Genomic DNA, 14,469 nt, shown 5'->3' on the forward strand with positions numbered 1-14,469 from the left:
GCCCACACGCGGTTGGATTTTCTGACAACACGATCCGATCGCACATTTTCCATCGGTAAGTCCGACCGTGTGTACAGGGCATTACACCCCAAGCTTTTTACCTCTTTAGTAGAGCTGTTGCCTGCACAATGATTTTTGCTTCTTCAACAGAAATGTTTTTCAGCACCAGCCATTTATTTTATCAATGTTACCATTTTAAAATGTAGCCGCTGAAATGAACTGCTTAATTTGCTAAATAGAAGCAATTAAGAATTTTACCAAGTGCAGTAGGTGAATTTTCAGTTCCGGTGAACAGATTGTAGTTTTCCCAAAACTGAAATGGAGCAATGTTACCATATTAGTTACAAATACTACTTATTTGAGTGATTTTTCTTAAAAGAATGGGTATGAGTTTTTTGTTTTTTCCTATTCATACATACCTAGGTGGATGCAGCATCAGACCGATGCTGCAGCTGTCCCTTGGCGTCTCTCTACATTGAGAACCGAGCCACGCCGATCCATCCATGTTTCTATGCTTTATTTTGTTGAGAAATCATTTTGAAAAACACCCCTTAGCATTTCTGGCTGTGGCCATCTTGAGTAAGGGCAGATGATTCATGTTGCATTTACTTCTTGGAATCCACCTGTCTTAGCTCAGGCATGCAAGCAGGGTGTGTTTAGGTGAGAAAGCCTCTCCTCCCCTACTGAAGACTCCTGGGATGTTTGACATCATTTGCCTAGGCATAGAAAACAGAAGGTAACTAGGGAAATGTAGAAAAAAAGTTTAAAATAGGCAAATATGATGTTCTTTCCTATCCATTTACTAATGCTAGCATCATAAGAATTAAAAATAACAAATGTTGATTTAGAGAGTGAGGTTTCGCTTTAACCGCTTAACCACCTCACACCAACTGGCCGTCAAATGATGGCTAGGCGGCTTGGCTCTCATTCTGGGAGGCCATCATATGATGTCCACCCAGAACGACTGCTTTCCCGTGGGGGTGTGCATGGCGGCAATTGGTGGTGCGGTGTGTCAGTCAGACACAACGCTACACTGATCTCGGTAAAGAGCCTCTGATGGAGGCTCTTTACCACGTGATCAGCCGTGTCCAATCAAGGCTCATCGCGATGTAAACAGGAAGAGCCGTTGATCGCCCTTTCCTCACTCGCGTCTGACAGATGCGAGTAGAGGAGAGACAATTGCCTTCTCTCCTGAGAGGGGGGTCTACGCTGATTGTTTATCATCGCAGCCCCCCCTCGGATGCCCACCCAAGACCACCATGATTCCGATAGGACCACCAGGGATTGGCACCAGCAGTGCTGCCTATCAGTGCTACTCATAAGTACCCATCAGTGTTGCCTATCAGTGCCGCCTATCAGTGCCCATCGTCAGTGCCCATTGGTGTCACCTCATCGGTGTCCGTAAGTGCCGCCTTATCAGTGCCCATCAGTGAAGGAGAAAACGTACTTATTTACAAAATGTTATAACAGAAACAAAAGAAATAATGTTTTTTTCAAAATTTTTGTTTTTTTTATTTGTTTAGCAAAAAAGAGGTGATCAAATACTACCAAAAGAAAGCTCTATTTGTGGGAACAAAATGATAAAAATTATATTTGGATACAGTGTAGCATGACTGCGCAATTGTCATTTAAACAGTGACAGTGATGAAAGCTGAAAATTGGCTTGAGCAGGAAGGGGGTGTAAGTGCCTGGTATTGAGGTGGTTAAAGACCGGCTGCCATCGTTTGACGGCAGTACAATGGCTTTCCTGTGCAAATCGCCGTAGGTGTATGGCGGCTCACACAGGCTCAGTTGTGGGTGCGCACTGCTGGCCGCCGGGTGGCCCTACGATTGCCTTGTACACAGGCAGAATGGGGAAATGTAAACAAGGCATTTCCTCATTCTGACAGGAGACTACTGTTCCCAGTGGTTGGGAACAGTGATCACTGTCATGGCCCAGTAAGCCCCCCCCCCACAGTTAGAAACACCGATAGGGAACACAGTTATCCCCTTGATCGCCCCCTAGTGTTAACACCTTCCCAGCCAATTACATTTATACAGTAATCAGTGGCTATTTTTAGCTCTGATCGCTGTATAAATGTCACTGGTCCCAAAAAAGTGTCTGATCTGTCCACCGCAATGTCGAAGTCACGATAACAATCGCAGATCACTGCCATTACTAGTAAAAAGAAAAAAAAAATAATCAAAATGCCATAAATCTATTCCCTAATTTTTGCACAAACTAATCAATATATGTTTATTGCGATTTTTTTTTTACCAAAAATATGTAGAAGAATATATAATCAGCCTAAACTGATGAAGAATTTTTTTTTAAATGTGGGATATTTATTATAGAAAAAAGTAAAAAATTTGTTCCATCAAGCGGGATGACTGAAAAAAAACAAAAAAGCTCAGGAGGAGAACTTGTACAGTCTGATGTCGGTACAATGATCTCCTCGCTGAGCTATTGTGTCAGGGGGACAGCCCCCCTGCCAGAACACAACAGTCAGTGTTCTTAGCCATTGGCTGAGAGCGCTGATTGGATGCAGTTCGGCAGAACTTTTTCGTTCATGCCCCATCAACAGAAGCCGGACGTTTGGCTGGCTTCTGTTGGACCAGCTGCCGTACACACAGGCGGAATGCTGGCCAGTTTCTATTGCACCAGCCGATACTACCCAATATGCAGCCCATGTGTACGGAGCTTAACCCTTTTACACTCTATCCAAATGAAAAAACAAATTGGGTTTTACATACACTTTAATATTTTAGAGGAAGTGAATATAATGTGAGGTTGGTTTGTGTTAGTATTACATAAGCTAAGCAGGTGTTTAAACACATGGTGTAAATATTTCAGTAGTTAAATAATTCAGGACTGTATTCATCTTAAATAGAAGATGAAGAGCAGGTGGAAATGGCTTACAATGGCTGCAGTGAAGAGGGGTTATACAACAAGGACAGCGAATGCTTCAAATGAGAAAGGAAACATGGGGAAAAGCCAAAATCGTGCTGTGGTTCCTTGCAAAACTCTAATGATCACACCTTGCTTAGAAAATACAGTACACAGATTAGCAGATAATGAAAAAAAAGCACCACGTGCTACACCTGCAAGTGCAATGAATAGGTAAGTTATAACTACTTTTCTGTTAAGATTTTGTATTGTTCCTTTACTGTTAGGCCCCATACACACTATTAGATTTTCTGCAGATTTTTGTCTTCAGATTTACCAAAACCATGGAGTGCAATGGCTTGCCTGATTGCATACAAATTGAAAATCTTAAGGTTTGACTTCATATTATATGGTTTTGGTAAATCTGAAGACAAAAGTCTGCAGAAAATCTAATAGTGTGTATGGGGCTTAAGTATTACTTCTTCGGATCTTGTGAAATGTTGAACGTAATCAGTTAGTGGCTGCATCCAACATATTTAAGCCAGTATAGCTCGTATAACTGTATATGTTTATATTATACCTAAAAAAACGTACTACCGTGCCTAGAAAAAAGGATATACATTAATGACAGTGCAAGTGAAAACAATGATCTTTTTTTTTTTTAAAAAACAACTCCAAACAACAGGAAATAATTTGGGGAACTGCTAGTAAAAGTAAAAAAACTACATAACTTATTTTAACCACCTCCAGTCTGGGCCAATTCTGACATTTCTCTCATACGTGTAAAATCTGCATTTGTTTGCTAGAAAATTACTTAGAACCTTCAAACGTTATGATTTTAACCACTAGCTGACCAGTTCATGCAGGTTTTACTGTGGCAGGTCGGCTCTCCTGCGTGAATCGACGTACCTGTACCTGTATGTTGATGTTTGTTGGCAGCCTGCGATCGCGATGAGGAGAGGCAGAACAAGGATCTGCCTATGTAAACAAGGCAATTCCCTGTTCTTGGTGACTGGGAACAGTGATCTCTGTCCCACCCCCCCATACAGTTAGAACACACCCAGGGAACCCATTTAACCCCTTGATTGCCCCCTAGTGTTAACTCCTTCCCTGCCAGTGTAATTTTTACATTGATCAGTGCATTTTTATAGTGCTGATCAATGTAATAATGTCACTGGTCCCTAAAAAGTGTAATTTGGGGCCAGACTTGTCCGCTGCAATGCCGCATTCCCGCTATAAATTGCAGATCACCTCCATCACCAGTAAAAACAATAAAAAATAAATAAAAATCATTAAATCTATCCCAAAGTTTGTACATGCGATACCTTTTGCGCAAACCAATCAATATATGCCTATTGCGATTTTCTTTACCAAAAATATGTAGAAAAATATATATTGGCCTAAACTGATGAATATATTTTTTTATATATTTTTTTTTGGCTTATGTATTATAGCAAAAAGTAAAAACAAAAAATCTTTTCTCTATTTGTGGGTAAAAAAAGGGACATCTTTTGTCCGGGTACAGTGTCGCACGATCGCGCAATTGTCAGTTAAAGCGACGCAGTGCCATATCGCAAAAAATGGCCTGGTCATTAAGGGGGCAAATCCTTCCAGGGCTAAAGTGGTTAAGCAGAGACCCTGGGGAATAAAATAGTTGTGTTGTTGCAATTTTAAAGAGGAAGTAAACCCTGATGGGTTTTACTTCCTCTTTATTTCCCTGCAAAGGTAAAGCATAATGGGCTTCAATGCATCACATAGTAGCCCATTATGTGTCACTTACCTGACACAGGAACTTGTAAAGTCACCGCTGTCCCCTCTTCCACAAAGCATCCATCCTCCTTCTGGGTATGGCGGCTCCAGCGCCACTCGTAATGGCTTGTAAATAAAGAAAGAAACCAAAATCAGAAGTGAAAAAATCCTTGTCGCTTCCCATTTCTGTCGACACAGAAGAGGGGGAGAAACTTCTGTTCCCTCCACTTTTCACAGCGCAGTTGATGCCATCAGTCAAATCGGTCCCAGGCTACCTGGTGTAAAATTGATCAAGTGGTCACTTTTACAATGTAGGAATTTGCCGGCTCTAAAAAATATGTGGGTCCAGATATTTCCGCTCCCATCCAGTGATGTATGGGTACATCCTAAGGATGGGAAGTTGTTTTAAAGTAAAAGACAGATAATCATATTTAAGTTTTTTTGTTTTGGATAGAGTACAAAAAGATTATAAACTTGTGTCCTCATTAGAAAGATTTTTCTTTCACTCCCTTGCTGAAGATATATTCCCTTACTTTCTGCACCAGATATCACCAGTCATTAGAACAGGAATGGATGAAAAAATAAATCTTCCAAACATGGACACAAACAGCAATATAACCCTGACCACTTTCTTGCTCTATTAAAAATAGAAAAACATTTTAGCTACACTTTGTTTTCCAACTGAGTTTGTAATTTAGTGTAGATAGATTGTGGAAAATTCCCAGTCATACATCGGTATGGGTCTGCAGCTTAGCACAACAATAATCTGCACCATACAGCTACCTATTAGTAATAAGCTTGTAGTAGATGGACTGGTATTCCCACAATCCAAAAAACTTTTATGTATTTGCCTATTCAGGGCAGTGCATCTAGACAGCTCACCCACCCAGAAAGGAATATTAAACTTCCCCATGCTCCACATCAGACTCTGTGTGGCATTATGGACAGGGCAGTCAAGGCAGAGAAGTGGGAGGAAAGAGGGAGACTCCCTTTCCTCCTAAGGCCCACTTTATGCAGACACCATTGTTCCTATGCCACAGAACACACAAGAAGAGAGGGAGGAGGAAGAGGGCAGTTTTGGAGGCATTGAAGCAGAGGAAGACATACGTCAATCAGTAAGAGATGGTTTTCCATCTGATCTGCAGAACCCTTGGGAGTAGTATGTGGCTGTGAGGAGGCAGTTCCAGACACTATAATCCTCAGTGACCCCAAGGAGTCTGCTTCTTGTGCCTCCACAAATTAGTGGTGCATGGGCTCCCTCATGCTTCAAAGCCTGCGAAAGGACCCAAGAATACGTGCTGTAAAGTAGAAGGATCACTATTGGTTGGCAACCCTCCTTGACCACTGTTACAAGGGGAGTGTGTCAGAACTCATCCTGTTCTCACAGAGAGTGCAAAAGAGAAAATCTCTTGAGCACACCTTAAAGAGGAGTTTAATGTTTTCCTCGACTCTGGAAGGTTACAGTACCTTATTTTGAGGCTTCTGTTGGTCAAAAGAGGAGCGATGGAGAAGGTGGCCTCCTAAGTGATGAATTTCACAATTTTATTGCTCGCTACCTAGGGCTGTCAGCTTCCATATCCCATCGACAGCGTCTGCATCATATGATGGACAATATCTAGAGGCAAAAACAGAGATGGAGAGCTTTCCAGTCGACAATCCACTGGCTTACCTGGTCATGAGGAGAATAGACCACTAGCCAGAACTTGCCCAGTATTCAATTGAACTGCTGGGTTGCCCTGCATCCAGCATACTTTCCACACGGGCATTCAGTGCTGCTGGAGGTTTTGTTACTGATAATAAAACATGTCTGTCCACAGACTTGGTGGACCGTCTGACATTTATCCAAATTAAACAGTCCTGGATTACCAGCAGCTATGATGCCCCTGATGTTGATGAAGTGTTTTTGGGATGTGAAATCTCTGCAGGACTTCTAGGCTGCCTAGTGTGCTGGGTGTTGATTTCATCTGGAAGAATTTTTTTGTGTAGGTTTCATGGGCACAATTAACACCCAAAGAAAAACCAATTTTTCTGCACCTGTTTTACTCTTCAGGTCTGGTATGGATTTTAAGGGAACCCCGCACCAACATTTTTTAAAAAAATGGTGTGGGGTCCCCCCAAAAATCCATACCAGACCCTTATCCGAGTATGCAACCTGGCAGGCCGCAGGAAAAGAGGGGGAGAGAGAGTGGCTCCCCTCCTGAACCATACCAGCTCACATGCCCTCAACATTGTGAGGGTGCTTTGAGGTAGCCCCTCAATGCACCTTGTCTCCATGTTGATGGGGAGAAGGGCCTCATCCCCGAGCGGGGGGCTTATCAGAATCTGGAAGCCCCTTTAACAAGGGGACTCCCAGATCCTGACCCCCCTGTGTGAATTGGCAATGGGGTACAATTGTACCCCTACCATTTCACAAAAAGAGTGGCAAAAAGGTTAGAAAAGACAAAAGACAGTTTTTGACAGTCCTTTATTAAATTCTTCTTCTTTCATCTTCTTTCTTCTGGTTTTCCTTCGGTGTTCTTCTTCTCCATCTTCTGCTTCTCCATCTTCTTCATCTTTTTCTTCCTCAGCTCTTCTCATCCCGCATCTTGCTCCGGCTTTTTCTGCGCACGATCTGCCTCTGTGGGAGTCTTCAGCAGTGTGATGCTCCACTTCTTCTGACACTTCTTAAATAACGAAGGGCGGGGCCACCCGGCTTTCCCTGTGATGTCAGAGGTGGGTGGGGTCACCCGTTTACGTAAAGGAACTGAAGGGTCTGTTATGGATTTTGAGGGGGACCCCCACACCATTTTGTTTTTAAATTTTGGTGTGGGATTCCCCTTAATATCCATACCAGACTTGAAGGGCCTGGTATGGAACTTAGGGGGGCCCTCAGGCATTTTTTTTTACATTTTGGTTCGGGGTTCCCCTGTGGGGAAATCCCCATGCTGTTTTTATCAATGAACTTTTATGTGTATTGCGGACCGACAATTCATTGTAGCCACGAGTAGTTTTAAATTACTTTTTTTTCCTTTAGAAATGTAATTTTGCTATCAGACTGTTCTAAACACGGGAAATATGCAACCCTTTTTATGACAATACCAAACACTTTTTATGACAATACCATGCATATAAGCCTTTATTCATGTTCGTGTCCCATAGACGGTGCTTGCGTGTTCGAACAAATTTTTTGCCTGTTCGCATGTTCTGGTGCGAACCGAATGGGGGTGTTCGGCTCATCCCTACTCATCATACAGACTGGCTTTGCAAGCCGCTGCTTACAAAGTAAAAAAAGCTTGCAGGGAAAAATTTTTGGGCTTTCTAAATGCAATTATTTCTGTAGCAGCTTCTATACACAGTACAGATGTGCCACTTTACAGGTAGACTAAGGGGACCCCCTCAGGCACTAGATTGAAAGGATATTTTAATTTTTATGCTTTCACTTTAAGCATAAATAAATTACTTCTCATTTAAAAATTACATTTTTTACAAACTTTTTTTTTATTGATACATGTCCTCCAGGGCAGTACCCGGACCCCCACAACCATTGTATGCCCGATTGCTTGCATATAAGCCTTCAAAATGGGCACTTTTGGTTTTTCATGTTCAGGTCCCATAGACTTCAATGGGGTTCGTTCCGAACTTTCACGATGCTCGAAATTTATGGTGCGAACTGAACTTGGGGTCATCCGGCCCATCCCTACACATTTACTACCAGGCCATGACAGATAAAGCTAAAAATCTGTTGCATCTCAGTACAGAAATCATCTCATTTGCACCTCAGTCTACAATTAATTCTTAATATAAACTTTAAAGTCCAGTTGAAATATCACTTTTTTTTCCCCAGATAATGATGTCATGTTTGTGGAATTTCTGCACACAATGCCTAATAGAGACAAATGATCAGGCAGGAACCATAGCAACAAACATAACACTCCTGATCTTAGGTATCATGTTTGTGTGTTAGGAGGCTGAGAAGTTCCTGAGGATAGTTTATATCTAAGGGCACCTTTTCTTGCTCAACTGTTTCAAAGTCATCAGTTGTGACAGATTTTACCATATGAAAGATTCTATTAGCAATTGAATGTAAAAATTCCTAATGAATGTTGATAATCGACATCCTGATGGGTAGGACTTGCTAACAGTCCCCCATTACTAGCATGGACACTCAACTCTCCGACTCACCCCATCCTTTCTCAGTCCCTCTTCTCTTGCCCTTAATTACATTGTGTCCCCCCACTGCTCTACTTTTTTACTCTTCTTTTTTTTTTAAATCATAAATCTACTCTTTTGCTCTTGATTTCACTTCCTTTTTTCTTTTCTGGTATTTAGGAAGGCTTGAATATCCACAATATCATAACCCTACTAACCCCAATTTTTCCTCTGCAATGTCCCATTGAGTCATATCCAATTTTTCTTCTAATGTGTTAGCCAAAGGGGCCTTGTACATCATTTGTCTTACTGCCCTTGTTATCCTCGTGACCATTTTTTTCCCACTGTACATCTGTACAATCTATCCTAACACTACTCTTTGGTAATGCTCAAAAAAAAACTTGCTAATGAAAATCATCAGAAGTTTGACGGAAACCTTTTTAGGAATACAAACCAGCCACTAAGACCACTGAGGCATACCACTTTAAGTGTAATGTTATTCTATATATTTTACAGTTATGAGTTATACCTCATTCATGAGTTCTACTCTGTATTGCATGTTTTTGTCAATAATGTGGTTAATATAAATAAAATAGACTACTTTTATAGCATTAAGGACCCATGTATACCTACAAGCCACACTACTGTGTTTTTCGTGTGACGGTATAGGGGTAGCCCATTCACCTGACTGGGCTGCCCTACACGTGCCAAAGAAGCTTGCACATGCTTTTGGCAGTGAGCTTAGGTGTTTTGTATAATAACAAAACAAGTGTTTCCTAGCCGCGCCATTAACAATTCATGGCATCGCAAGGGCGATGTGCATTTTTTATATGTTCCTGGAATGTGAAGCTGTGAATGTGATCTTAGTAATTAATGTTAAATACTGTATTTCATGCATGTTTTTTTTTATCTCTCGTACAGGTGCAGATCAGGAATATTAGCCCTTGAAAGCAATAATTACCCTCCGTGGTTGTTATACAGGAGAGAACGAAAAATTATACCTTCTTCTGCAACCAACAGTGGTGTATTCACTGCTCCTCAGGGCCCTGTAACTTATCTACAACTCTGCAGACCCATTGTGCCTCGAGTACGCACAGTCCATTCTGAATACAGGACATATAAGCCCTATCTTTATAAGCCTAAAATGGAGGCACTAACTTGTCCAAAGGGAGATGCTGCATTGATGGTTTATGGGGTTCCATTTGAGAAGTCAGTTCCATGTGAGAAAAGCCTCCAACAGGGTATAGAAAGGGTACACCTTCATGTTTATCTGCCATGTGAACAGCAATCAGACAGGGAGAGCACAAGGTCACAGCCTGATGAAGAGGAAGCTTATTCAAAACTCAATAATCTGAGCCTTCAAGAAGGCAAAAATTCAAAAGTGCTATGAAGATAGTAAAATAAAAGAATGGTGTAAGTTCAGTTTTTAGTGGATGATTGTTTGCCATCCAGATTGGTTTTCTTTAACGTTATTAAATCTGAGTTATTGTTTGCTGTTATACTATGCTGTTGGTTAGCTCCCTTCAAGTACCCCTTGGTGTGAGTCCATCTAATGCCTCTACCCTGTTAGTTGTGTATAATAGCTTTCAAAACACACCTCTGTAAATATGATCCAATAAAATATAAATATGATCTAATATTTGCTATACCTTTAAACTGTTAATCTAAAATGACCCACTGTACCTCCAGAATAAACCTTTGGGTTAACATTCTGCTGATTGAGAACCTCTGAATTGAGTATTATGAAATTTAATTTTTTTTCGCTCTGGTACCTTGATAAAAATCTCTGTCATGGTGTGTTTTTTTTTTTATAAAGCAACTCTGCAGCTATTTAAAAAAAAAAAAAAAATTTAAGGTGAAAATACCTGCACAGCAAGAAATTTATAATTACTTGTAATGCTGTCAGAGCTGCCAAACTCTGCCGGTTTAAGCCTAGGTTCACACTGATGTGGTGCAGTCTGAATTTTTGCAGTGCAATTTGAAGGAGCAGCAGAAGTGCAAGTTCAGATGCCATTCTGATGTGTTTTTCATGAGATTTGGAAACCGCTACGATTTCTGTTCTCGCTCGCTTTTTCTCTCTCCAATGTGATTCTATGCATTCTGGAATGCATCAGTGTGAACCAGGGCTAAAGAGAGGCTTGCTAAAAAATCTTCTGTAATTAAAACTGCTGGGATACTAACATCCTCCACTGTGATCCACTGTTACCACAGGACACAGAAACAAGCAGAAAAAAAAACACAGCATAGAGACATAGGTGTGCTGGATGCTAAAACTTTTTAACAAAAAAAACTTTTTAATTTAGCATTGGTGGTAAGACAGGTTGCTTGCTGTGCAGAATTAATTACAACACCACCCCCCCCCCCCCCCCACCCTAAAAAAAACAACAACAACGTAGCTTTAATATTTACATCCTGTTTGAATACATTGGCAGAAAATTGCATTTAATTGCTTAGTTATTTGTAAATTGCTAACATCTCCAAATAAAATGCAACTTAACCGCTTCAGCCCCGGAAGATTTTACCCCCTTCCTGACCAGAGCACTTTTTGTGATTCGGCACTGCGTCGCTTTAACTGACAACTGCGCAGTCGTGCGATGTGGCTCCCAAACAAAATTGACGTCCTTTTTTCCACACAAATTGTTGGTATTTAATCAGCCCTGCAGTTTTTATTTTTTTGTGCTATAAACAAAAAAAGAGAGACAATTTTGAAAAAAACACATTATTTTTTACATTTTGCTATAATAAATATCCCCCAAAAATATATAAAATAAAAAATGTTTTCCTCAGTTTAGGCTGATACGTATTCTACATATTTTTGGTAAAAATCACAATAAGCGTTTATTGATTGGTTTGTACAAAAGTTATAGCGTTTACAAAATAGGGGATAGTTTTATGGCATTTTTATTAATAATTTAGTTTTTTACTAGTAATGGCAGCGATCTGCGATTTTTATCGTGACTGCAACATTATGGCAGACACGTTGGACATTTTTGACAGATTTTTGGGACCATTGTCATTTATACAGCAATCAGTGCTATACAAATTCACAGATTTTTGTGTAAATGACACTGGCAGTGAAGGGGTTAACCACTAGGGAGTAGGGTAAGGGTTAAGTGTGTCCTGGGGTGTGTTTCTAACTGTGGGGGCATGGCTACGTGTGACATGTCACTAATCTCTGCTCCCGATCACAGGGAGTAGAGATCAGTGACACTGTCACTAGGCAGAATGGGGAGATGTTTGTTTACATTAGCATCTCCCCGTTGTTCCTCCACATGAGACGATCTTGGGTATCCCCTCAGTGATCGAGTCTGTGGGACCCGCGACCGACTCACTGAGGTCCCGGGCGGCGTGCAAGCGATGGCATGGCGGCAAATTTAAAGGGACGTACCTGTACGTCCATTTGCCTGTCCGTGCCATTCTGCTGACGTACATCTGCGTGCGCCGGACGGGAACTGGTTAAAAAAATATAAAGTTATACAATAACCTTGCTGTATAATAGTGGTTTGTATTTTATGTTCTTATGATGGAATTTTTTGACACAAAGCAATGTGTGCAAGCGTACCTAGAAGAAGTGATGCTGTTGTGAAGGCACAAATATTGATTTGATTTGGATTTTTCTTCTGTCCATTTACTTTCCATTTTGTTAATTCTTAAAAATAAATTATTAACACTTCTATGTCTGAAAGCAATCTTTATTTTCAGCTCTTTTTTACACTCCCTAATGTGTAAATAAACATCTCCCTAATGTGTTTGTTTAAAATTTTGTAAGCTCAATCTTTTTAGAAACATAGGAGTTGATGTACTAAAACTGAAGAGTGCAAAATTTAGAGCAGCTGTACATGCTAGCCAATCAGCTTTTAACTTCAGCTTGTTCAGTTCAAGTGGTTGTTAACCCACCAAGGTATCTTTACATAATCCGCTCTGTTTTTTAATGTGTTTTGGCCCCCCGTGACTGTGCTTTATAAAAATAATGCTGGGTATATATAGCATTATTTTTATAAAGCAAAGTCACAGGGGACCATTACATTAAAGAAACAAGATTGTATTAAAAAGAAACAGTACGGGCGGGGGTGGCTGACAGGCAGGGAGGGGAGAGGATGAAGCAGAGGACACATGAGACACAGAGGAGGGCTGTGAATGACGGAGGCATGTACGCGGACAATGGTGTCAGGGCTCAGCAGCCCTGATATATCGAGGTCAGCGTACACTGGGGAAGGTAGAAACTAGCAGGATCAGTCAGGTATTACAGGTGATTCAAGGGGCCAAATGACACAGTACAAGCTCTGTGCTGTATAACATGCTTTAAAGGAGCAGGATCTTTATTTTTTATTTGTTTCTATGCAGAGGTGCACCAGATTTTGTACTCTCCATTTTTAATAATTCAACCCCATAGATCAGGGGTGCCCAACCAGTGGTCCAAGGGCCACATATGACCAATGGTGCCTGCTGATGTGGCCCGCAAACTCCTTCTCTGGGATGGCAGGTTGGCAAGCCCAGAGCATGGGTTGCTGACCCACCATCCCAGAGCATAAATGTTGTGAATGAAGCCGGCGGAAGAGGAAGCAAGCGGCTGCAAAGCAGTGCCGCATAAGCCAATGCTTCCTGCTAGGTTTGCACAGATACCGGTAATGGTAGCGGTATCTGTGCCTTTCTAAGGCATTTACACAAGTATTGGTACTCATGAAAATGCCGATAGTCAAACCGATACCTTCTGGTTCAGTTGATACTCATAGTTGTGGGGCCAACAGCGCTGAGTGTTGGAAGTTCTGTGTTTCTTCGTTATTTGGGCTCATCCAGATGGTAATATCACACAGCACACTGATAGATTATGGAGAGCCCCCCCTCCCTGCTCCTCCTAATCTTGATCTCCCTAAATGCTGGAAATTGGTATTGGCGAGTACTTAAAAAAATATATCGGTACTCATACTGGTTACGAAAATAGTGGTATTGGTGCATTCCTACTTCCTGCATAGTGCCAACTCCTGTCACAGGCAGGGTGATACCAAATACACTCTGTCTGGGATAGCAACAGCCAGAGATACTTGAATAGAAGACTGTTATTAAAGGTAAGTTTATTACTAAAATCACAGTGTATATATGGGCATATCTGTTCTGCAGTGGTTAGTGGGCTGCTTTCAAACCGATCTGCAGGTGCAGCGCAGTGCACCTGCAGGTTACCTGCACTGAGCCATAGACTTCTGTTATTAACTGGAGGTTTGGTGCACTTTCACAAAGTGTACCCCACACTTGCAGGCAGGGCTCAAGTCCTGTGGGAACGCATGGGAACAGAGTTCCTGTACTTTTTCCACAACAGAAACTCAGTTCCCGTTAGCAGCCGCGTCCTAAAGGTTTTGAAGTATGCAAGCTATGTGGCAGGTACACAGCTCGCAATAGTAAGTGCCACACACCTGACCATTCAGGCATTGCCAGTAGGGGGCCACATGACAGCTTCTGCTTCAATCTACCTGTCAATCACAGCTAGCTGATGGGTAGATCAGGTCCCTGCTGCTAAGAGATTGTATTTAGTCAGACCTCTTGTGATGTGCTCCTCCCCTCCGTCCCCTCCTGTTTTTCTGCCTCCTCATCTCCTCAATCCCAATGTGAAAGCACTCAGGCTTTCACATTGGTATTGCAGTTGCGGCTTCTTTCTTGCACTTTATAGGCGCTTTTTTTTTAAAGCTTCATACACACAATACGAAAATTGGATAAAAAATACCACTTTTGAA

General features: G+C 41.5%; 1 long non-coding RNA gene across 1 annotated transcript; it reads left to right on the forward strand.

Annotated features, from left to right (window-relative positions):
* The first annotated feature begins 2,339 nt into the window (after nt 1-2,339).
* Nucleotides 2,340-11,110, forward strand: LOC143982753 (uncharacterized). Its single transcript, XR_013274502.1, has 2 exons — nt 2,340-3,100; nt 9,665-11,110. It is a non-coding gene; the product is annotated as an uncharacterized LOC143982753 (long non-coding RNA).
* The last annotated feature ends 3,359 nt before the right edge of the window (nt 11,111-14,469 follow it).

Source organism: Lithobates pipiens, unplaced genomic scaffold, assembly GCF_037356315.1.
Source record: "Lithobates pipiens isolate NorthernLeopardFrog02 unplaced genomic scaffold, aLitPip1_a1.2 Scaffold_16, whole genome shotgun sequence".
Lineage (NCBI taxonomy): Eukaryota > Metazoa > Chordata > Amphibia > Anura > Ranidae > Lithobates > Lithobates pipiens.